This window comes from Peromyscus californicus, unplaced genomic scaffold, assembly GCF_007827085.1.
Source record: "Peromyscus californicus insignis strain IS unplaced genomic scaffold, ASM782708v3 Scaffold_20__1_contigs__length_68692818, whole genome shotgun sequence".
In the NCBI taxonomy this organism is placed as follows: Eukaryota; Metazoa; Chordata; class Mammalia; order Rodentia; family Cricetidae; genus Peromyscus; species Peromyscus californicus.
Genome location: NW_026294503.1, coordinates 26,071,655 through 26,096,268, shown reverse-complemented (window position 1 = coordinate 26,096,268; position 24,614 = coordinate 26,071,655). Strand labels below are relative to the sequence as shown.

The following is a 24,614-nucleotide window of genomic DNA, read 5'->3' as shown; positions in this document are numbered from 1 at the left end:
GTCATAAAAACAACCAACAATAAAATATGTGTTTTAAAGGTATAAAACGGAGACAGGCTGTAGTATTTTGAAATAGTGTTATAAATGGCTCAGCATTCTCTGCTCTTGCTTCATTCAGCTGATCGAAAATTATTGCCATTACATCAGGAGGCAGGCTGAGAAACTGGGATCAGAGGCAAAAAAAAAAACAAAACAAAACAACAAAAAACAAAAAACAGTGTCCCTGTGATTAACATCCCAGAATCTAGGCAGTCACTGAAGAAAAAAATCATTCTATAACATGGGACAAGCAATATTAAAAAGAAAAAAAAGTGCAGATTGATCCAGGAATACCATAATGGCTGGGTGGTAAAGGGGCTTTTTAAAGGAGACGTTATTACTTATGTTGAGAGGAGAGCTTATCCAAGCAGGAAGGAAGTGAGAGAGGAAATTTCACATGGAGAAAATGGTGCTAGACGGCAGATAACAGATGTGAAAGAGCATAGTACCTTTTGGAAACTGCAGTCAACTCAATATGGCTGGAACATAGAGTCCTGGAGCGTAGACAGGTTGGGACTGGAGGCTAGAGCAGCAGCCAGTCAGGTACAGTCGGCTTCTGTCCTCCTTGCTTCTCTACTGCTGTGATACAACGATGTCCAAAACCAACTTTGGGAGGAAAGGGTTTGTTTCAGCTTACACTTTATAGTCCATCAGTGAGGAAGGGCAAGGCAGGTACTCACAGCAGGAACCTGGAGACAGGAACCAAAGCAGAGGCAACACAGAACACTTGTTAGCTTGCTCCCCTGTGGCTTGCTCAGGTAGCTTTCTTGTGCAACCCAGGACCACCTGCCCAGGGGTGGCACTGCCCATAATGGACTGGACTCTCCAACACTAATCACTAATCAAGAAAATGCCTACAGGCCAATCTGAGAGAGGGGGTTCCTTAATTGAGGAGTTCTCATCCCAAGTGACCCCAGTTTGTGTCAACTGAACTAATAAAAATTAACCAGCATACCTTGTAAACTGAAAACTATATGTAGAATGCTCTAGAATGTTCTGAATGATGTTAAGAAACAATGTGACTTTTCAGTTATCACAGATGAGGTGACAAAGTACTTATGCTTAGGATCAGTTTAATATGAATTGTTCAGTTGGAGTGAATATATAATCAGATAAGATTTTTTTTCCAAATGCTTTCCTTCTCCTTTGCCCATTCACATTACTTAGTCACATATCTTTTCCTCAAAACAATCATGATTAATACTCAACCATGCTACCTTGCTGCTCATTTCTTGAATATGTAGCCAAAGTCTCCTATTTCTACACTTTCTCCTAAGCCTTCCTCAGTGAGACTTCTACCACTGAATTCTACTAGATCCATTTTCTTGGACACCTAGGTCAAATAAATCATTTACTTACTGCTTCTATGAAGTGGAGAGACTATGTGAGGTTCCAGATTGAAGGAAATAAATAGCTATGATCTTTATACCGTAGGAACACATGGAGTGGGAGCAAGGTCAAATAAGCCTCAGAGACCTGCTGGGTCAGCCTGTCAGTAGATGAGGTTAAAGGACCTCAAAATGCTCACTTCCATCACTCTGGAAATTGTAATATCCTCTCCACAGAATTTCTTCAAAGGCTCTGGAGATCTCACTCCAAGATCATGGATTCTTCCACCTCTTGATATCCCAGGATATCCCTGTGCCTAAATGAGACAGAGTCTGGCCGGGTGGTGGTGGCTCATGCCTTTAATCCTAGCACTCGGGAGTCAGAGGCAGGCAGATCTCTGTGAGTTCAAGGCCAGCCTGGTCTACAGAGCAAGCTCCAAAGCTACACAGAGAAACCCTGTCTCCAAAAAAAAACAGAAAAAAAAAGACAGAGTCCCACAGACAGGCAACTTAGACCATGTCTTAGTCACTGTATTCCTGTGAAGAGACACCATAACCATTACAGTTTCAGAGATTTAGTCCATTATCATCATAGCAGAGAGCGTGGGGGCATGCAAGCATTAACTGGAGCAGTAGCTGAGAGCTACATCCTAATCTTCAGGCTGAGAGAGAGAGCCTGGCATGGGCTTTTGAATCCTCAAAGCCTATCCCCAGTGACACACTTCCTCCAACAAGGCCACACCTAATCCTGTTAATCCTTTCAAATAACATCATTTTCTAGTAACTAAACATTCAAACATACGAGCCTTTGGGAGCTATTCTTATTCAAATCACCACAGCCAGTTTTATGAAACCCTCTTTTCCAGGGAGGAAGGGAGAAGAGAAGGAAGGAGTGGAGACATGTCTCAATAGTTAACAGCAATTGCCATTCTTCCAGAGGACCAAAGTTCAGTTCCCACCACCCTTGTCAGACGATTCACAACCACCTGTAACTTGAGCAGCTCCACAGATGCCCTCTCTGGCCTCCATAGGCACTTCTCTCTCTCTCTCTCTCTCTCTCTCTCTCTCTCTCTCTCTCTCTCTCTCTCTCTCTCACACACACACACACACACACACACACAAACATAAAAAAATAGACCTTGAAAGAATAAAAGAGGGGAAAGAGAAAGGGAAAACAACTCAGCACCAAGAATTTGCATGAAATAAAATTCACTGTGAACTCACCGGGCAGGGAAAGGAGAGTGGGTACTCACATGGAGTGCGGTGAGCAGATATAAAAGGCAGCAGAACCATCAAGCAAGATGGGGCAGGTAGTGTAGGAAGGCTACATAGGCAGCCCTTTTCATTCCCTTAAAAATGGCATATGCAGAGACGACCAAACCAAACTAGTGGGAACTCATGAAAGTTGGATCAATGGCTGTAGAGCCTGCATGGGACTGGACTAGACCCTCTGTATGGCAAGACAATTGTGTAGCTTGATCTGCTTGTTGGGGGGGGGGGGGGAGGTGTCCCCTGGCAGTAGGATCAGAATCCATCCCTGGTGCGTGAGCGGACTTTTTGAAGCCCACCACCTATGATGGGACACCTCCTGCAGCCTTGAGGCAGGGGGAAGGGCTGGAACTTACCTCTACTGGATGTGCCTCCCCATGGGAGGCCTTGCCTTCTTATGGGGGAGGGAGTAAAGGGTGGGTTGGGAGGGGGAGGCTTGGGGGAGGAGGGAAGAGAGTGATCTTTGATTGATGTGTAAAATGAATGAAAAAGATTCTTAATTAAAAAAATGGCATATGCTGGGATCTTAGTCTTTCTTTTGTCATTTCTCACTTGTGAGTTAGGAACATCACTTCACGTCTCTGAGCCTCTGATTCCTTCTCCATAAAATAAGAATAATTACCAGAGTAACATTTAATTCTATTAATGAGCTTTTCTCTCTCATATTTCTGCACACACAATCTGTATAATCAATCTAAATTGCCCATCTGCCTTGCCTAAGGTGGAGGTAACAAAATCAAGACAGGTCTTCAAGGAAAAAGAAAAGAATTATTGTCCTGGGCAGATGCGTAAAACAGAAATTTGTAACCAGACAAAGCAAGTTTTGCCAAGAAAGAGATTTTCTAAATTCCTTTGCTCCTCCCAACACACTTAATATCATTCAGAAATTGTCATGGAATAATTGAGATTACACTTTTGATAAAGGAGGTTCCATTCCAATAAAAAGAAACAAATCAGAGAAATCTATCCTTTCAATACAAGTGAAAAAATGTGAGGTAGATGTGGGGAGGACAGGAGCTGTGCTGGACTTTGTATCTCTGTGATCAAATATTGGACAGCAACAGCTTAAGGTCAGAAGGATTTACCCAGGTTCACAGTTCGGGAAAGTTTGGTACATATTCTTTGGTGCTGTGTGCTTGGACCAAGCTTGATGTCAGCAGGAACATGGGGTAGAAGAGATTTGGTGACTTCTTGGCAGACAGGAAGTAGAGAGAGAAGAAACTGGGGGATTGGTATAACCTTCAAGAGTATATCTGAGCAGCCATCTTCCCTAAGATAGGCCCCACCTCTTAAAAAATTATCTCCCATTTCCCCAAACAGTGCCATCAGCAAGAGACCAAGCATTCAAAGTAAGATTTGATTGGGGCATTTCATATTCAAACCATAAGAATACTTAATTGGGGTGTCCCCTGTTACCAATCTCCAAGACTCCTCCACAGTGGATGAGTATGATGAGTTGAGCTAAAGGACCAGCTGGGACTCTGAGGACCATAAGCTGGAGCCTGCCCAGCCCTCAGACTCTGCAAGTTTCTCTGCTCTGTGCTGCCTTTGAATCTTCTACTGAACACTGTATCTATGATTAGGGAGCATCATCCTTGAATGGTCCTGCCTTTCTTTATCTTAAAGTTCTGGCCACTGAAATCGACACATTTGTTGTTATTGGTGGTGGTGGTATGTGAATTCTCAAAGCTCCAATGAATGGTCTCATTGGCCAAATCTAAGATAAAGAGCCATTTCTAAACTAATCAGCTGTGTCAGCTGGAGTTTCAGAGCAATTCTCATGTGAGTAACTTTGGTCAAGATGTAGGAAATTCCTAGAAAAAGGAGGATATGATGGTTAGTGTTGTCAACTGAACAGAATATAGAATCATCAGGGAGATGAGAGTCTGGATGTGCCTGTTGGGAACTATCCTGATTACAGCCACTCAAATGAGATGACCACCACTGTGAATGGTGCAATTCCTTGGTGGGGATACTGGAATTACACTGAGCAGAGCAGCAGGATGCGTTTATTGCTCTCTGCTTCTTGACAGCAGATGCAATGTGGCTAGCTCCTTCAAGTTCTAGCTGCGGTGATTTCCCTTACCTGATGGACTGTAGCCTGAGTTGAGCAGAGCAAACCTGGGGTGATGTATTGTGGACCCTAATAAACTTGCCTGAGGATCAGAGGACAGAGCCAGCCACTAAATTAGACATAGAGGTCAGGCAGTGGTAGCACACACCTTTAATCCCAGCACTTGAGATCTCATGCCTTTGTTTGGGAAGCACACACACCTTTAATCCCAGGACAAAATATGGCAGGGCAGAGAAAGGTATATAAGGTGTGAGGAGACAGGAACTTACTCTCTTTAAGCTGAGAATTTCGTAGAGGTAAGAACTAGTGGCTGGCTGTTCTGCTTCTCTGAGCTTTCAGCTTTCACCCTGATATCTGTCTCTGGGTTTTTTATTAAAAGACCATTTAAGATTCGAACAACATAAACCCTTTATTCCCTTAATTGCTCTTGTCAGGGTATTTTATCCAACAGCAGGAAACAAAACTAAGACATGGAGATTAGACAGAGATGGTCAGGGATGGCCACACAAGAAAACACAGGACAGCGTGCCTGTCTCCTCTGACATCTTTTTACCTTACAACTTGACCTAGGGAGTATGCATATGTGTTCTTTGTTATCTTTCAAATTCTAAGCATAAACTCTTCATTTTTCTTATTTCAACCAGTAAAGCCTTTACCTTGCAAACAGGAAGGCCTTAATTCTGTCCTCAAAACTCAGATCAATCACCAATCAAGAAAATGAATCACAAGCTTTCTCATAGGCCAATCTGGGGGGGGGGGGGTCATTTTCTCAATTAAGGTTACATCTTCCCAAATGATTCTATCTTGTGTCAAGTTAAAATAAAACTAGCCAGCACACCCATGCTCCTGTAAGTAACCCCTTGCCAATAACACTCTTGTAAATAACCCTAATAAACTCATTAGTTCACCAAGTTGGACTTTGGTAGAAATTGCTTACTTCTTCTCCATTGGTGCCCATCCTTGGGTGGGTAAACACAACAACAGCTCCTGAGAAATGATATCCCCAGTGCTTTCCTCTGGCTTCCCTAGTATATAGACACACACCCACACGCAAACGTGCACCTGTGCACACACGAGCATACTTTCCTTTTGAGAAGCCTCAGCTGGCATTTGCCGATTGATAGACTAATTCTTTGTCGATCTTATTTGCTGCATTGTGTCCATGTTCATTTTGCACTCCTCCCACACAGTGCCACCCATCCACATGAAGCCAGTAGTGAGGAATCTACATATTGCCCAGAACTATTGCCACATCCCTAGATGGATGATGTGTTTTAGCAAAATAAACCTCTGTATGTTTTTTACTCTAAGAAGATGGAAGTGCCAGGCGTTGGCCTCTTTCAGAGAGTAGCAAAGGAGCTGCAGGAAGAGGACACAGTACTCAGAGATGACTGCTAGCTTCTTTGAAGACTTTCTAGCAGAAAAGGTAGACACGGCCCTGGATTATTTAGATTGAGGCTGAGAAGTACATAAGGCGTGGAAACTGTGAAGTATGGGAGCCCTAGAAGGAGGAGATAGCTTAGGGGAATGTACTGCCTGGTTTTTTGTCAACTTGATACAAGTTAGAGTCATCAGGGAGCAAGATGCCTCAGCTGAGGAAATGCCTCCATGAGATCCAGCCGCAAGGCATTTTCTCAATTAGTGATCAATGGGGGAGGGCCCAGCCAAAGGTAAATGGTGCCATCCCCAGCCTAGTAGTCCTGGGTTCTATAAGAAAGGAGGCTGAGCAAGCCAGGTGAAGCAAGCCAGTAAGCAGCACCCCTCCATGGCCTCTGGATCAGCTCCTGCCTCCAGGATCCTGCTCGGTTTGAGTTCCTGCCCTGACTTCCTTCCGTGATGAACAGCAATGCCGAAGTGTAAGCTAAATAAACCCTTTCCTCGCCAGCTACCTTTTTGGTCATGGTGTTTCATCAGAGCCATAGAAATCCCAACTCAGGCAGACATCTTGGCCTCTCTGAACCTCAGTTGTCTTGCCAGACAAGGTTGTTATAGATGGTGACTTCAGTGACTTACTTGAGGGAGCCCATTCTCCTGGGAGACAGATGGAAGTGACAGAAGACTCACAGTTAGGTTGACAGAACTCTCCCTCCTCCGCTTTTTGTAAGCACTGGTCTTGATCTTGCACCATCCAGGGGACAGACTGAAAGAGCTCTCTTCATTCTCCTTCTTAACAGTACGGCAGACTGGACCACCATAACACACAAATCCCCTTTTCTGTAGCCGTGCTCTCCCTGCTGAGGCCAATTCTCCTGGCTTGTTTCATCCCCTCTAAATATATTTTTTCGAATTCATCCATTTCATCCCTCAGAGATTCAGACCAGCAGCCCTCACAGCGTCTGCTTATTACAATAAACAGGCTTTAAATTAAATCTCAGGTGCTACGATTCCCTTTCAATAGAATCACATCAAATGGAAATGTCAGAAGCTGGAGGCAGTATAAACTGTTTCACAAGTGAGGATGGGACCGTGAGCTGGAGGAATTCAAAGTGACTCGCTGGGCCACACAATGGCTGTTTCTGTGGCAAGAAAAACAGTGTAGAGGATCTCCCTGCCTCTCCAAAATCAAATTCATTGTGTTCGGATAAGATGCCAAAAGGAATCCCATTGACAGATGTAAAATATTCAAACCACAGGCTCTGTGGCTGAATGCCAAGTTTCTGCTCCCTTGCACATCATCTTTAGCAAAAAAAAAAAAAAAAGCAAATAAAATGAGGTTTCTTTCATAAGAAAATGACAAATTTCTTACTGATCCTTCTACAATGCAAACTCATCTGACCAGTAAGGGGACTGACAGCACAATTATTTCCATATATTTGCACATCACCAAAATTGTGTGTGTGTGTGTGTGTGTGTGTGTGTGTGTGTGTGTGTGTGCGCGCGCTCGCGCGTGTGTACGCGCACGTGCGTGCACATGAGTGAGCTTGATAGTCTTATATCAACTTGACACACAAACTAGAGTTATCTGAAAGGAAGGAACTTCAATTAAGAAAATGTATCCATAAGATCCAGATGTAAGGCCCTTTCTTAATTAGAGATCCTTGAGGGAGAGTCCAGCCTATTGTGAATGGTGCCATCCCTGGGCTGGTGGTTCGGGGTTCTATACGAAAACAGGCTGAGCAAGCCAGGGGGAGCAAGCCAGGAAGCAGCACCCTCCACGGCCTCTGGATCAGCTCCTGCCTCCAGGTTCCTGCCTTGTTTGAGTTCCTGTCCTGACTTCCAGTGTAAACCAAATACACCCTTTCCCTCCCAACTAGCTGTTTTGGTCATGGTGTTTCATCAGAGCCAGAGAAACCGAGAGAGAGAGAGAGAGAGAGAGAGAGAGAGAGAGAGAGACAGAGAGAGACAGAGAGAGACAGAGAGAGACAGAGAGAGACAGAGAGACAGAGAGACAGAGAGAGAGAGAGAGAGAAATTTGTTGACTGTATGCCTAGTTGTGGTTTTCAGAGATGGAAGAATTAGTTAGCACACCTCAACACTGTTTTCAAAACTTAAAAGAGATATTTAACAATTTGGAAATGACCACAGACATCAAAATGTTTCCATTTTGCTATTCATCTGTCACTGTTGCTTGGACCAGCAGGTAAAGGAGTAAACAGACCAGATCAAGAGTCATGGAAGAGACACACAACTGACAACCATGTTATATTTTAAAGATTCTTCTTCAGAAATTGTATGTTCATTTGATGTCTCTCTAGAGAAATTATAGAAAAAAAGCATTCTTTGGAGTCCTTGAAGGCAGCTGTTCAAAAACTAAAGTGCTAAGAGATCTCCACACAGAGAGTACACTGACATGGTACCATTTTCAGAGTCATCCCCCTGCAATGAAACATTCTTTAACCACAATTAAATGTTCAACAAGATCCTTTTGAATGTGTGACGACATCTGTAATAATAGGAAACCCTGTCAGAAAGATGGGCTGGTTTAGAGGTGACTGGAAAGTAAGTGTCGGATGTTGACATGAATCAGACAGCCAATGGGACAGGGCAGACAAGGGAACCTCTGAAAGACAAAGATGTTGAAGGAGCAAGCAGGAGGTTCAGATGGAAACAATGAGCTGGGAAAATAAACCTGGGAAGCTTAGATGTACAACAGACCTAGATACCGCCTGGGCTTTGCTTCAGGCTGCCTGAGCAGCACAGTCTGTCAGCACCCATGATGGTTTAATGGGAGTGGCTCCCACAGGCAGGTTCATAGTTTGAATGCTTGGTCCCCAGTTAGTGGAACTGTTTGGGAAGGAGGTGTGGCCTTGTTGAGAGAGGTGTGGCCTTGTTGGAAGAGACAGGTCACTGAGGATGGGCTTTGAGGTTTGAAAACCCCACGCCAGGTCTAATTTCTATTTCTCTGATTGTAACTTGCAGATCAAGTGTGAGCTCTCAGTTACTGCTCCAGCACCATACCTGCCTGCTGACCTGCCTGCTGCCACACTCCCTGCCGTGATGAATATGGGCTCACCCTCTGAGACTGTAAGAAAACCCCCAATTAAATGCTTTCTTTTATAAGTTCCCTTGGTCGTGGTGTTTCATAGCAGCAATAGACCAGTAACTAGGATGGTATCCAAGTGCCACCTTTGCAGAACAGAGTAGTAGAACACACAAATCCCTGTGAAGCACCTAGCACAGGACCTGGAACATGGGAGGGTCACAGATGTCATTAGCTGTGTGTTCTGTGACAACAATTAGTGTCCTTAGGCTCAAGCAAAAGGAACCACACAGTTTAGGACACCATCCTTTGAATTTACTGAAGACATTTCCAGGGGCCTAAAATGCAAACAATACAATTGGTCAAGGTACACCTGTCCCTTGACTGTAATAAAACTTCTGGACTCTGTTTCTCTCTTTTGGGTTTCTTCCGAGTCCTCTGTTTCCAGTCTTTACTATGTACATGGTTGGTCAAGCTCTAGGATAGCTATCTTTTGGATTTTCTAGGAACTTCGTAGCTAGTTCCCAGATTAAGAGGTGAACTTGGCATGGAAGTTGCTCCCATCGGCCAATATGGTATTTCTTTTGCAAAAAACATACAACCCCTAACAACGCTCTGTCCTTATAACAACAAACATTGGTCCTTATACTCACAGGTAAGTATTATCGTCACCCTTCACCAAGAAAACTTCTCTTTGCAGCAGACAGAGACCACTACAGAAAACCACATCAATCAATACACAGAGTTGTGAAGCCCAGTAACAATGGACATATCTACAAAACACCCCTGTACCTAAGACTCAGAGAGCATTGCAGAAGAGGAGAGGTGGAAAGATTATCAGAGGATCGGGGAGTGCTCTGTGAGGTTGTGTCTACTAGGAATACCAGAAGCTGCACCCATAAAGTCTTTCCAACATGCCTTCCCAAACATGAGCAAACAAGGATGACCCCAGTGAACATGCCAAACTGGATGGGGAAAAGCCCATGAGGCCTCAACTCCACACAAGGATCTATAAACTGAGGAAAGCTGGGAGTGGGGTGGGTGGACTTCCAGGGAAGAGCACACCAATTGGCTGCCCACTGTCAAACAGTCATCCCTGAGAACATACACACAAGTGACTTTGTATGGACTGAACAGGTTATATTTAGGAATATACATGTATATACATAAACATACAAATTCATATGTGTATAAAATAATCATTAGTGCAAAAAGAGACCATTAATTTGAAGGATAATGGAGAAGAATATATGGAAGTGTTTGGAGGGAAAGGGGGGGGGAATGGGAGAAATGTTATACTTAAATGATAATATCAAAAAATAAAACTGCTTTTTAAAAAAGAAAGATACTTAAAAGTACTTACATATTAATTTATATATATTTATATTAACTTAATATATATATATATATTCCTAACTTAAATTCTTTTATAATAAATTTGGGTCATCCTACTCCCAGACTCTTTTTCTAGCCAAGCTAGCATTCTCTCCTGTCTATACCACTGTAATCATGCCTTGCTTATTTTGCTGTTTTGAATCCTAGCTTACTATTGCCAAATTGAAAAATACGGCAGCCAGGGAGAAGAAAGCTTACGATATTTTGTCTTTAAAATGGAACTGACATGTTGATTGGGATTGGCTCAGATCATTCATGGAGACAGAGGCCCTGTAAGCAGTGTCTTGGGCTCCCACCTTTGTTAGGGGGAGCTCTGGCAAGGTGATACTATCCCTGGTGCGGGCTCCCAATCATTTTTCTATTCCTACCCCTCAAAGAACTTCAAAAGTTCAGTGGAAACATATCCAGGGAATTCTAGACAACCCAGGATAACACAAAGACAAATGATTCCAGCCCTTTAATCATTTCAGACTAAGAAACTACTACATCACTGAGGACTAGGGGAGGTGCCCTCCTAGATACCTGTGGCCCATTTTAGAAAGCACTTTGGAAACTTAGCCAGCATCCAAATATTTTGACTCCAAGATATTATGTTTAAGACCAACTATTCAGAAAGACAAAACTGAAATGATCCCATAATTTTGTTACTGGAAAAGAATTATTTTAAATAGTAATTCCAGATACTGGTGAAATACTTCTTTGCTTGATGTTGTGGCCGAATTCACTACAGGAGGCCGCTATGAGAAAGGAAGTGTTTTGACTCACAGTTCAAGAGATCTATTCCATCACAGTAGAGGCGGCATGAAAGTGGGACTGCCAGCCATGGCAAGCCAGAGGCTGCTTGTTCACATATCTGTAGGTCCGGAGGCAAAAGAAGAAAAATAGTAGCATTCAGTTGCTTTTCTCTTTTCAGCCTTTTTATCTCAGTCCATGACTTCACCCAGTGAGATGGAAAATCCCCTGCCCCCCCCCCCCCAGAATCTTTTCTGGAAACATCCAGGCAGATACACCCAAGGATGTGCCTCCCTATTGCCCTAGGGATTTCCCAACCCAATCACGTTGATGATCAAAATTAATATCACAGCCGGCTAACATGAAATAGAAGAGGTACTCCATGTTCATTGGTCTAAGCAAAAAATGACGCAACCCTTTGGTACAGCAATTTAGTGATAAGTGTGAAAAAATGTGAAATGCTGGAGCCTGTCCATCATGGTGGGATGCAATAATGGGAGGTCTACTGGTAACATTGGCTCTGCAGTCAAGATGCACAGACCAATGAATGCCTGTGATAAGTTTGCCTTTTTTTAGTCAGTCCAGGACATCAGCCTTTGGTATGGTGCTGCCCACAGTTAGGGTGGGTCTTCCTACCCGTACCATTCCGGGGCCTGTCCATCATGGTGGGATGCAATAATGGGAGGTCTGTGAACACACACACACACACACACACACACACACACACACACAAATGTCAGTTTTTCTGTCCGCAACAACAGGCCTCGCCTCTTTTATTTTTCTATCTTGTAAAATCTTCTGAAAAAACTGAATGAAACAAGAATTATACTTTAAACTATCCCCAGTGACAGCCATAATGGATTTTGTCATATTTGTATTAAAGCTAACATTTATTGATTCTTTATGGAATGCCAAGCTGTGTGTGAAGGCTTTTATATAGGCTAATTCATTTACTATCCACTGCACTCAAACAACAGTGAGTATATCACTTAAGAGTCTTTCAACATCAGGATATAGGAAAGCCAGCCCACAGAGTTTAACCCATGAAGCATGTTCTAATAGTGGCAGAAGTCCAGAGGTAGGTGACTCCATGAATGATTGATTTACTGGCGGCACTGAAAAGGGGCCCACATGCTTCCTCATCAACTCTACCATGCTCAGTAGCCCGATCCTTTGTGGCCACAACATGGTCACAATAGTTCAAAACCTCCTATCCAGATGCACTGGCCAACAAAAATGTCTCTATGTCTCCTTGACCAGGAATGCATTCCATAAACATTGCTACATTCCATAAACATTGCTGAACAATTCCTGTGATTGTTTTAGGAAAGTATGTGGGACTGATTAGAAAGCATGAAAGGTCATTTGGATGTTGGGTGGCAAACAAAGATGTCAGCTGTGAGTTTGGTGCTTGTTAGACCTGCTTGTCAGGAAAAGCAGCTATGGTACAAAGGAGAACTGAGTACCTTGCCTGAGGTCACACATCAAATCAGAAAGGTTAGGATCAGAAGCCCATTCACTACAGGTCTGGTACACTGCTTCTCCCCATATATATGTCTAGTTCATTTCTGTGTTGTTGTGACCTGATGCCTGACAATGAGCAACTCAAGAGAAGAAAGGTTTGTTTTGGCCTTTAGTTACTGGGAAAACAGTCCATCGTGGTGGGATGCAATAATGGGGGTGGGGGGATCTACTGGTCACATTGCCTCTGCAGTCAAGATGCACAGACCAATGAATGCCGGTGGTAAGCTTGCCTTTTTTTATTCAGTCCAGGACATCAGGCCTTGGTATGGTGCTGCCCACAGTTAGGGTAGGTCTTCCTACCTCCATTAACCCAATGTAGACAGTCTCTCACAAACATAACAAAGACTTGTCTTCTGGGCAATTCTAGATCCCTGTCCAGTTGACAATCAATACTGAACATCACATACATATAAGGTTCCACATGAACCAGTATTATCCAGAGAAGTCAAATCCTTAATAAAGAACAGTTTCATGTAAATGCAGAAGTGACAGGTCGGTCCTATGATCTACTATATGGATGCTGGAGACCCAAAAGAGTGGGGATACAATTCTAGTTAGAGCCAGAGGCTTGAGAGAAGAAGAGCCAATAGCCTAAGTGTCATTTCTTATAGAGGACTTAGGTCAATGACAGTGAATCAGAGAGAGTGGCTTTCCCTTCCTCTGCCTTATATTCTATTTAAAACTCCAATGGCATGGAGAAGGCCAACCTATTGGGGGTTGGGGCGGGGGCTTTGCCCTATCTTCTGACTCATGTTCTAATCTCATTCATAGATGCCCACACAGACACATCCAGAGGAATGTTTGAGCAGATTTTTGGACAGCCATTGTCAAGGCAAGTTGACCCATAAAATGAAACATCACCGCTTCTTGTGGAAACTATTTTCTGTCCCATATTGTACTTTTTGACATGAACCTTCTTCATGCAAAAACTGAAAGCAGGGCATCAGTCACAGTATTAAAAATGCATGAGGAAGGAAGTCAAGCTATTTCCTCCTCACTCTTTCTTCAGTGATGCTGACTAATCTGGCCATAGTCACCCAGTCCATTAATTTACTCATTCACTTAACCAATTTTTAGTGGAATCTTGACCTTCACAAGATATGGATTCTGACTCCAACTCAAAATACTGACTATAAACATTTTATGATGTGATAAATGAGTCTCGAATGTAGACCAGTGATAGAATGATTGCCTAACATTCATGAGGCCTTGAGTTCCATTCCTGGCACCACAGATAATAATGTATAATAGTAATAATAAACGGGATGAGAGAGACAGGGGCTGTCAATGGTCCCAGTAGAACTAGACACCACCGATTTGATGGGGACAAATACTAATAACAAGATATGGTTTCTAGCCCTCTCTTCTCTTGACAGCTAAAGAAAATTTTTGCATGGACCATTCTTACTCCTTTTCCTCCATTCTGTGAATCCCGGGAAGAATGAGGGTTATAAGCAAGAACATTCTATAATCTCCCCCATTGACACATGCAATGTCAAGTCACAATTCTTGGATCAAGAATTGGATCAAGCCACAATTCTTCCATCTCCTACCCAACATTTCTTGAATACCTACTGAGTGTGGGTAAACCATTGGATCACAGTCCCTGTGGACAGAAGTACCAGAATCTCTGACAGTCTCATGAAGCTCCCAAAAGTCCAGAACTGTCCAGAGTCCCTCAATGTTAAATTGACATTGTATCTTCAAACAAAGAGATTCAGACTCTGGTGATCTATAGAAAGCCTGTTAGGAAGTTGGTAGAATGGCAAGATATCAAACTTTTCATTTTTATGGCTCAGCTTCATCCAAGGGACCCCTTCCTCTTGCCTTATGAAAACGTCCTTGCAGGGACAGTCTCTCATGATGTTGACACTGTAAGTCTCATCAGATGCCCAGAAATAATTGCTGCCACATCACTAAGTGGCTCAGGTCCTGCATGTCTCTGACATCAGGACTCATAACTTATGTTCATTTTCAACCAATGAACATGGACATGGAGAAAGGAGATTATCACAGAAACAGGTGCCCTAAACATAGCATTAAGCACCTTTACCTGCTGAGCTATCTTGCCTGATGACCCTAAAAGATTTTATACATACAAAACGCATGAGGTAAAGAGTTATACATAGAATCATGCAAATTGGGGAGCTTTTAGAGTTTTGTTAACTACTATAAAGCCTGAAATAATGGGGACACACAGAGAGACATTCAGGACCAAATGTCTTGTGGGACATTGCTCAGGATGTCAACAACCACAAGCCGTTCAAATCCACGTGTGGGGCCAGAGGGATGGCTCAGTAGGTGAAAAGCACTTGTGTGCAGGGCTGCCCACCTGAGTGTGATCCCACAGGGTGGCGAGCTCCTGAGAGTTGTCCTCTGACATCCACACTCTCGCCATGCATTCACACAACCGCATCCTCACACACAAACACACATAAATAAGAAATTTCAAAAAAAATTAAATACCTATGTAGCTTAGTGAATAGGCATGCTGGAGGTTGGGAGAGTTGACCTCTAGGGTCCTAACATAGTGCCATGGTTAAACTCAGAAACAACTAATGCAGAGGCTGGAGCAATAACTCAGCAGTTAAGAGCAATTGATGAACCTGGGTTCAGTTCCTTAGCATCCACATGGTAGCTTACAACAACTCTCAACCCCAGTTCTAAGGGATCCAACACCTTCTTCTGAACTCTAGGGGCAGACGTGCGGTGCACTTCCATAGGCACAGGCAAAAGGCTTGTACACATAAAATTAAATAAATATTTTTAAAGATCAAATCACAGAGTGTGTGGTACATGTAACCACATGAACCCAATCCTGAAAAGTTATTGGATGCAAATTAATCATTCCTATTGTCAGTAAAATGAATCCTTGAGAATGGCTGGTCTCCAAACTTACTTCAGGTTCCGTCATCTTGTAGCTTAGGGTCTGTAGCTCACTCTAAGGTCAAATCTACTCACTTTGTCTCTTCCCTCATGTGCCCCCCATCTTAGTCTTAGCTTGGACTGACAAAAAAAAATAAACAAAAATAACCTTAGGCTGAGTGATTTATAGATAATTAATAATGGTTTGATGAAATGGGCCTAGAAACCAAAACACCCAAAGTCAGGGCATTCAAAAGAGACTCTTTCCTCATAGATATTGCCTTTTGGTTGTCCTTAACTAGCAAAAGAAATGAGGCAAAGAAGCTTCCTTGGGCCTACTCTACTCCCTGAAGGCCCCACCCTCAAGACCTTGTCACTTCCCGAAGGCCCCAGCTTCTTAATATCATGACCCAGGAAGTTAGGTTCCAAAATGTGAATTTGTTGAAAATACAAACATTGAGCCCATAATATCCCTCCAGCTTGCAACTGAAAATAAACACAGCAATGATAATTTGTCAAACGCACACAGCACATTTCCCTACAAACAGTAAAAGCATTCTAGTCTAGGCCCATCTAATTATAGTTTACATTTACATCACAAAATAGGAGTAAACTGGAATTCCAAGTCCTTTTTTATTAGGTCTGCCTGAACCATATTGCCATGACTGATTCAGCTCAAGTCCACACTTCAAGCTTAGAAAAAACATTTCCAAGACAGAATTCTAAGTTAAACTAGAATTTCTGCTTCCCACTGTTTACAGGCCAATGAGGCTTTGAAATTGAATAGCTGTGGGAGATTAAAGATGTCTACAATATTCTCCAGCCTTAAAGAGAAATTCTGACACATGCTGCAACATGGATGAACCTCGAAAGCATTAAGCTAAGTGAAAATAAGCCAGCAACAAAAAGGGCAAACACCACTTGAGTCTTCTTCCATGAGATACACAAAACAATCAAATTAATAAAGACAGAAAGTGTAGGCAACTGCCTGGGGCTGGAGTGTGAAGAGGTGGGAGTCACTGTGTAAAGAAAGGGTAGAAAGTTTCAGCCTGGAAAAAAATGAGGAACGTTCTGGAAGTATATGAAGGTGGCATTAGTGCAATAATATCATGCATGTGTAGTTACCTGGCCAAAAGGATTAATTTTATGTTATATATACTTTATCACAATAAAAAAAGCAGCAAATTCTTTGTTGCTGTATCCATTGAAAAAATGATTCTTGTTTCTTCCCTTTTGAGATATTAGTCTAGCTTTGGTGAGTTTCCTGGAAAAAAAGAAAATGGTAGAAATGTTCTGGGATTCTCAAGCTTGAAGCTTGAAGCTTCTTGAAGCTTCTCCCAGAGCCTCTTGAGAGTTTTCCCGGGACTCTCTATAAGGGTGGAAGGATTTGTTCTCTGGTGACATTTGGCAATGTCTGATATATTTTTCTGTGAATAGAACACAGGAAGGTGGCCAAATATCCTACACTGAACAGGATACCCCACTTCCAATGAAGAATCTTCCAGCCCAACATTGTACTAAGGCTGAGAAGCCTACCCTGGAGGAAGCCAGCTGTTTAAGAACTCTATCTTGGAAGAAGCCAAGGCCCAGCTCTGTGCCATTAAAATGCAGTGGCCAGAGATGGACACCCACACACCCACTAGGAGCACTACAAGCTACCACCTGAGCAGACAGAGAAGCCACAGACATGCCCGGCACTGCAAGGTCTGACACTATTATGGTGACCAAATATATGGTGGGGTATGGGAGGGAAAGAGAGGCAGAGAGAGGTTTTTGTCCTATGGAGACAGACAGATCTGAAGAGGCGAAGGCTGTGAAGAACAGACTGATTTGGGGGGCCTGCTTGCTACCTGGGGACATGGTGTCACCAGGTCCTAGGCTACTGCCAAGGACTATATCTAAGTCCATGGACCTACTGCATCCTGATTGATTGATGTCTTTGGTCTTTGTTACCACCAAAGGTTGTGAGGAGTCCTGGGGTTGGGGCTGCCACATGTGACCAAGTAATTGCCCAAGGGCCACTCCACAACAGAGATTCTCCCTGTTTGGCCTGGGTTGTTGCCTGAGACCATGGAGTCTTCCAGGCTTGATCTATGGCCAAGGGCCATGTGTGGGTCTATGACCCTACCACAACCAGGGCCTGTGTTGATGTCCATGGTCCCTGTCATCACTGGGGGTTGTGTGAATGCCCGGGATGTGGGCCCCTACCTTGGGCTGTGTTGGGGCCTGAGTACCACCCTGCAGCTATGGTGATGCTGACCTCAGAGGCCTGCTCTGCCACCCGGGGCCATGGTGCCATCCAGCCTGGACTGCTTCTGAGGACCATGGTCTGTGGTCCTACAATAGCCGGGGTCTGTGATAATGTCTATGTCCCGAGTCACCACCAAGGGCCACACTGATGCCAGAGTTCTGGGTCACAAACTGTGGCCATGGTGCTGACTAAGGGGCATGCCGTGGCTAGGGCTGTGACAATGTGGGTGAACTGCACTGCCACCAGTGACCATGTTGTCCACTGGCCGGAGGTGCTGAGTCCATGGCCCTACCACAACCAGGATCTGTGTTGATGTCCACAGTGCCTGCTACCATCGAGGAACTTGTGGATGCCCAGGGTCAGGGCCCCCACCTGGAGTTTAGATGAGGCCCAAGGACCACCCTGCAGCTAGGGTGATGCTGACCTGAGTGGCCTGAGCTGCCACCTGGGGCCATGGTGACTTCTGAACCCAGTCTGCTGATAAGGACCATGTCTGGCTCAGTGGTCCCACCACAGCCAGGGTCTGTGCTGATGTCCATGGCCTATAGTGCCACCAAAGGCCACATGGAAGCCCAGAGTCTGGTCCGCATTCTGTGGTCATGTTGGCATCCAGGGGCCATGCCAATATGAGTGGACTGCACTGTCACCTGGATCCATGGTGTTGTGCCTGCCAAGGTTGCTGCTGAGAGCCATGTCTGGGTCTGTGGCCATACCACAGCTGGGGTCTCTGTTGATATCCATGGCCCCTGGTGCCATCAAGGGCAGTGTTGATGCTGGGGTTTAGGCCACCACCTGGGGCCTTATTGGCATTAGATGGCCTTGTTGCAATGGGGGTCATGCCAATCTGGGTGGCCTGCACTCCCACTTGGGTCCATGGTAACATCCAGGCCCAGGCCGCTGATGAGGACCATGTCTGGGTCTGTAGTTCTACCACAGCTGGGGTATGTATTGATGACCATTGAAAGGCCATATGGATGCCCCAGATCTAGGCCACAACCTGTGGCTATATTGGTACCTAAAGGCTGTACTGCCACCATGGCCATGCCGACCTGGATGGCCTGTGCTATCCAGGGCCATGGTGTTATCCAGGCCTTGGATGCTGCCTAGGGCCGTATCTGGGTCCATGGCCCAGGACGAGCCAGGGTCTGGATTGATGTCTGTGGCTCCTGTTGCCATCAAGGGCTATGAAGATGCCTGGGGTCTGGACAGCCACCTGAGACCACACTGGTATCTGAAGGCCTTGCTGCCACTGGGGCCATACTAGTCTGGCTGGCCTGTGCTGCCACAGGGGACATGACAGCATCTGGACCCAAGCTGCTACTGAGGGCCATGTCTGAATCCGTGGTCCTGCTGCAGCTGCAGTCCGTGATGATGTCCACGGTCTGTATTGCCACGGCATCATAGGAACCATGCATGTTGAAGTCTAAGGGAGGTGCTGAGTCAGCCCCACCCCTCACTGACCCTGGGATGGCTGGCCCTATCCCTCTTTGGACACTGCAGCAGGAGAGCTGGTCCCAACCCTCATGGGAGAACTGGCCCCCACACTCAGGAGAAATGGTCCCACACCACACCATGGGCATGGAAGAGCGGGCTGCTGTGGGATAATCCTCTTGTACACTGTAAAGATTTGTCACTCAAATTGGTTTAATAAAATGCTGATTGGCCAGTAGCCAGGCAGGAAGTATAGGCGGAGTGACCAAACTAAGGATGATAGGAAGAAGGGCAGAGTCAGGAGATGCCGGCCAGCAATCAAGCAAACAGAACATGTAGAAAATGATGTAACAAGCCATGAGCCACATAGTAAAGCATAAATAAAAATATAGTTTAATTTAAGGGTAAAAGTTAGCTAGTATCAAGCCTAAGCTATTGGCCAAGCATTTATAAGTAATATTAAGCCTCTGTGTTGGCTATTTGGGACCAGGTGGTTGGGACAGGGAAACATCCATTTACAGCTGGCAACTATGGCATGGGCCTAGGAGAGCTGGCTCCACACCTCACCTGGGGGTGGCAGTTCCAGTGGCCAGGACCCACCAGCTCAACATCTAACACAACTATGACCTGCTGGAATGCATGAAGAGACTGATCTGAAGAGCAATAACCACAGAATCTCCATGACTCAGCAACAGCAGGATGTAAAGAGGAGTTTCAGTGAGGGTCCAGTGATGATGGTGTACCAGAGGACTTGAACCAGACCAATGACTCATTGCAACGAATATTTTGTGGGTGGGGCTGATTGGACAAACAGCTGTACTTCATGACATACTACAGCACCCAATGCCACTAGGATGAAGAGCTGTTGGAAAGATGAAGGAGTGAGATGGGTTTTGTGTGTGTGTTGTTGTTTTCTTTTTAATGGATTGAGGGGGCAGTTCTTTGGGGAGCATGCTGTAAGGATGAAGAGAGGATATGGAGGGACTGGGAGGTAAGCAGGACTGGGGTACATGAAGTGAAATTCCCAAAGAATCCATAAAGAATTATATTTTAAAAAAAGGAAGGAGGAGGAGGAGGAGGAGGAGGAGGAGGAGGAGGAGGAGAAGAAGAAGAAGAAGAAGAAGAAGAAGAAGAAGAAGAAGAAGAAGAAGAAGAAGAAGAAGAAGAAGAAGAAGAAGAAGAAGAAGAAGAACTACATCTTGGGCTAGAGAGACTGAACAGTGGTTAAGAGCACGGGCTGGTTGATCTTCCAAAGGACCCACATGGCAGCTCACAGCCCTCTTCTGGCCTCTGCAGGCACTGCACGCACATTATACACTTGCATACATGCAGGAAAAACACCCATGCACAAAAAAATAAAAATCTAAAATAAAAAATATTTTTAAAAAGAATTCCATCCCCCCCTGAAATAACTTATGATGAGGACCTGGAGGCTAAGTGTGTGCTCCGACCAGGCAGAAAGAGAAAATGCCTAAACAGGGCTGCCTGTGCCAAGTTTACCAACCCAGACACCTGGCATGTGAGTATGGAGAAATGTTCCAGTCCCAGTAGAATTGATATGAAGAAAAATCAAGAAGCAGCTCTAGATTTATACTATCAGTTTACCAACCCAGATGCCACCCTCAGTTAATGCTGCCGCACCCTCCCATTCATTGGGGAACTCACTTTGCTGTGTATCATCAGGATTCATAAGGCAAAAAGAAAAATGTGAGTATACGACAGGATGTGATTTTTGTCCCTCAGACTTGAAACAATTTGTTCCCAGTGATAGAGAACCAAAAACCAGCCTGATGATCTCACAGACAACCCTTGAAATTTGGATCCAACTTAGCCAGCACTAGGCCCATGCAGCTAGTTCAGATTAATTCAAGATGGATTTCAGTGACCCCCACCTGCACAATGGAGATGGTAATCACTGTCCTACAAGATACCAAGAAAATTAAATAAGATTGGGTGTGTCGAAGCACTTAGGCTAATACGTAGCCTGATAGAGCTAGTCCCTAGTAAGTGTGATTGGATTTTATCTGATTTGTCTTGAGAACACAGAGCAAAGATAACCTTTCTCTTTTAAATGGACATGAAGTAGTTTTGTCCAAAAAGCCCCACTACTCCCCCAGCCTCATTGAAAGATCTCTTGTAAATTCTTCCCAAAGAGACCTAGGTTGGAGTTCTATTTCTAACCCCTGATAATGGCATAATCTGTGGTTATTAATATACAATGATATGAATGTCCCCTTAAAATTCACATGTTGAAATCTTAACCCTTCCAGGTCATGGTATTTGGGATGGGAGCTGGTTGAATCAAAGTCAGAGCCTTCATAGTGGCATTGATGCTCCTAAAAAGAGACCCCAGAGATCTGCCATGTGATAACACATCGAGAGAGTATCCCTTACTACCCAGGAAATGGACCCTCAGCAGACACCACATCTGCCAGTGCCTGTATTGGACTCCTCAGCCTCCAGAACTTTGGGAAATAAATTTCTGTTTACAAACTACCCAGTCTGTGCCATTTGGTTACAGGAGCATGAACTGTCACTCTGGGCCTGTATTTCCATCTGTGTAAGAGAACAATCACAACAATGACAATATACCTGTCTCCAGAGATGGGTGTGTAGACTGAATGAGATAAGTGTTTCTAAGCCTCCTAACATGGCTTCAGGCACCAAAGATTCAAAGCACCCTTGTACTCTGTGGCCACTGCTTGCCCACCTACTTATCTGATATCTACAAATACCAGCGGTAGGGATAACACAGGCACTAATTGGTCCCTTCACAACGGGTATCAAATGGACAATAACTTTGAATCAGTGCCAAAAGAACAATAAGAAGACAAAGAAAAGTAGATCTAGTTCTCCACCTGGGGACTCACCAAAGCATCCCTTGCAGCCTAGGAGCTTTTTCAGAAAGCCAAAGAGGAAAATCCTGTGACTTTTTCTAAATCACAACAAAAGAATCCCTACCATGAACATTCAATCCCAAAGCAACACCCCATGCATCCCTCCAAGGATCCTACCTACAGCCTCACCTGTGGTCTCTCCACTCAGGTTCCAACCAGGACACAACTGTGTGGAAAGACAGGGGGGAGTGTCCATCTATGTCCAGATGCTTCCAAGTGAGTAGAGGTCTGATAAAGAACTAACACCGTAGCCACCAGGAAGAAATTGGCTGGTCCCTAAGATGCAACTCCTGTTCCCTCTCAAGCCAATTTTGCCACCTCTGATCATGCCCTTCTGTCCCAAAGATCCTGCTCAGGTCTCCCTTTGAGAAGCTGTTCCATGAAACAAAAAGCTACTGCTAGGGGCAAGCTTCTAACTGGAAACCTCTAGAAGCGGGATCCTCCGAGTCAAGGGGCCTTCATGGTGCTCAGGAAGGCAAATGGACACTATGTGCTAGAGATTTCAATGGATTCCACTGAGTTCTACAAGATGAGGAACAACTTTTATTTGAAAGGTGGGGTCCTCTAAGAGCCAGACCAACTATCTGTTTAAAATGAGCCTCAGCTCTGTCCTCAGGAAGATGCAGTTCAAGAATAATGCAATCAGACAGAGGAAATAACGCACACACATGTGTGTGCATGCACAACACATACACATCACACACCACACAAATACACTATATTCACACCATACTCACTAACACACCACACACACATACACACACCACATCACACCACTCATATACACACAAACATATCACACACAAACACACCATACACATAGCACATGGATACACACATACTACATATCATACCACATGCATACCATACATTACAACCCCCCCACACACACACACACCATATATTACAACCACACACACACAGGCATACTCAATACATATAACACACACACATATACACACACCACACCACACACGAATATCACACATATAACACACATCACACAACACAATTATCACACACACAATACACATACCACACACAAGCACATCACACACATACACACACAAAAACACACATATCATATACACTACACACATGGAAGTATAGGCAGGACTAACAGAGAGGAGAAAAGAAAGAACAGGAAGGCGGAAGGAGTCACTGCCAGCCACCGCCATGACAAGCAGCATGTGACGATGCTGTTAAGCCATGAGCCACGTGGCAAGGTATAGATTTATAGAAATGGATTAATTTAAGATATAAGAACAGTTAACAAGAAGCCTGCCATGGCCATACAGTTTGTAAGCAATATAAGTCTCTGTGTTTACTTGGTTGGGTCTGAGCGGCTGTGGGACTGGCAGGTAAGAGAGATTTGTTCTGACTGTGGGCCAGGCAGGAAAACTCTAGCTACAACACACACACTACATATACAAAGACACTACACATATACACACATGCACATACATCATACACACATTCACACTTGTCTCACACACACACACAAACACGCACATTACACAAATTATCACCCAACTAAAAGACCCAATTTTGTTTTCTGGATATGACAATCTACTTAGAACCTTATTAGTCTATTTTCTTTAATTGATTAAATTCGTTCGTGGACAATTTCATATGAGTATAAAATGTGTCGTCCACTCTCACCCCCACCCTCTCTTATCTCTCTCCCACCCCTGACATCTCCCCTCCCTCCCTGCAAGGCCGTTTCCCACATTCACATCTTTTGGTTTTGTTTTATGACCCAGAGTTTAACCAGGGCTGTTTGTGTAAGTGTGGGTTTGCAACTATCAATCAGAGACTGGACGGCTCACTGCTGGTCGGGCACACAACTGAAGTCAGTGACCATCCCTCCACCACAATCCATCAGGAGCCAATAATTCAGCGCTTCTCCTCTCCATGCTTGACTGTGCCCAGGCACAATCCTGTGCAGGCCCAGGGCAGGTAACTACAGTTCCTGTGAGATCATGTTTGTAATAGTTGTGTCACATCTGAAGATCGTATTTCACAGTCTTTCTCCCTATTTTCTGGTTCTTATGTTCTTTCTACTCCCTCTTCTGTGGTATTTCCTGAGCCTCAGAGGGGGTGGCGTAAGTGTCTTACTTAGGGCTGAGCACTCAATTGTCAATCTTTAAGCATGATGAGCGGCCATGAAATTCTGCACTCACGACCATTCACAGCAAAGAGAAGCTCCTCTGATTAAGGATGTGAGTAGAATTTATCTACAGCTAAAACCATAAATATTTAGAATGCAGTTTGGAGCCATGATGATTTAGCTAAACAACAGCAGTACATTCTCCCCCAGAACCCGTGACCTCCCAACCATGGGTCCTTCACTAGGTCTACAGTACCAACCGTGAATTCCTTCCTGCTG

General features: G+C 44.3%; 1 long non-coding RNA gene across 5 annotated transcripts in view; it reads right to left on the bottom strand.

Moving 5' to 3' along the window:
- Positions 1-24,614, bottom strand: part of LOC128116551 (uncharacterized) — a 78,122-nt gene that overhangs the window by 12,268 nt on the left and 41,240 nt on the right. For 4 of the 5 annotated variants that reach the window (XR_008220498.1, XR_008220496.1, XR_008220497.1 and 1 more), the window contains one exon: positions 489-728. This is a non-coding gene — a long non-coding RNA (uncharacterized LOC128116551). Of the gene's footprint in view, positions 1-488; positions 729-11,290; positions 11,384-24,614 lie in introns of those variants that run through there. The other variant, XR_008220500.1, reaches the window with a different exon arrangement.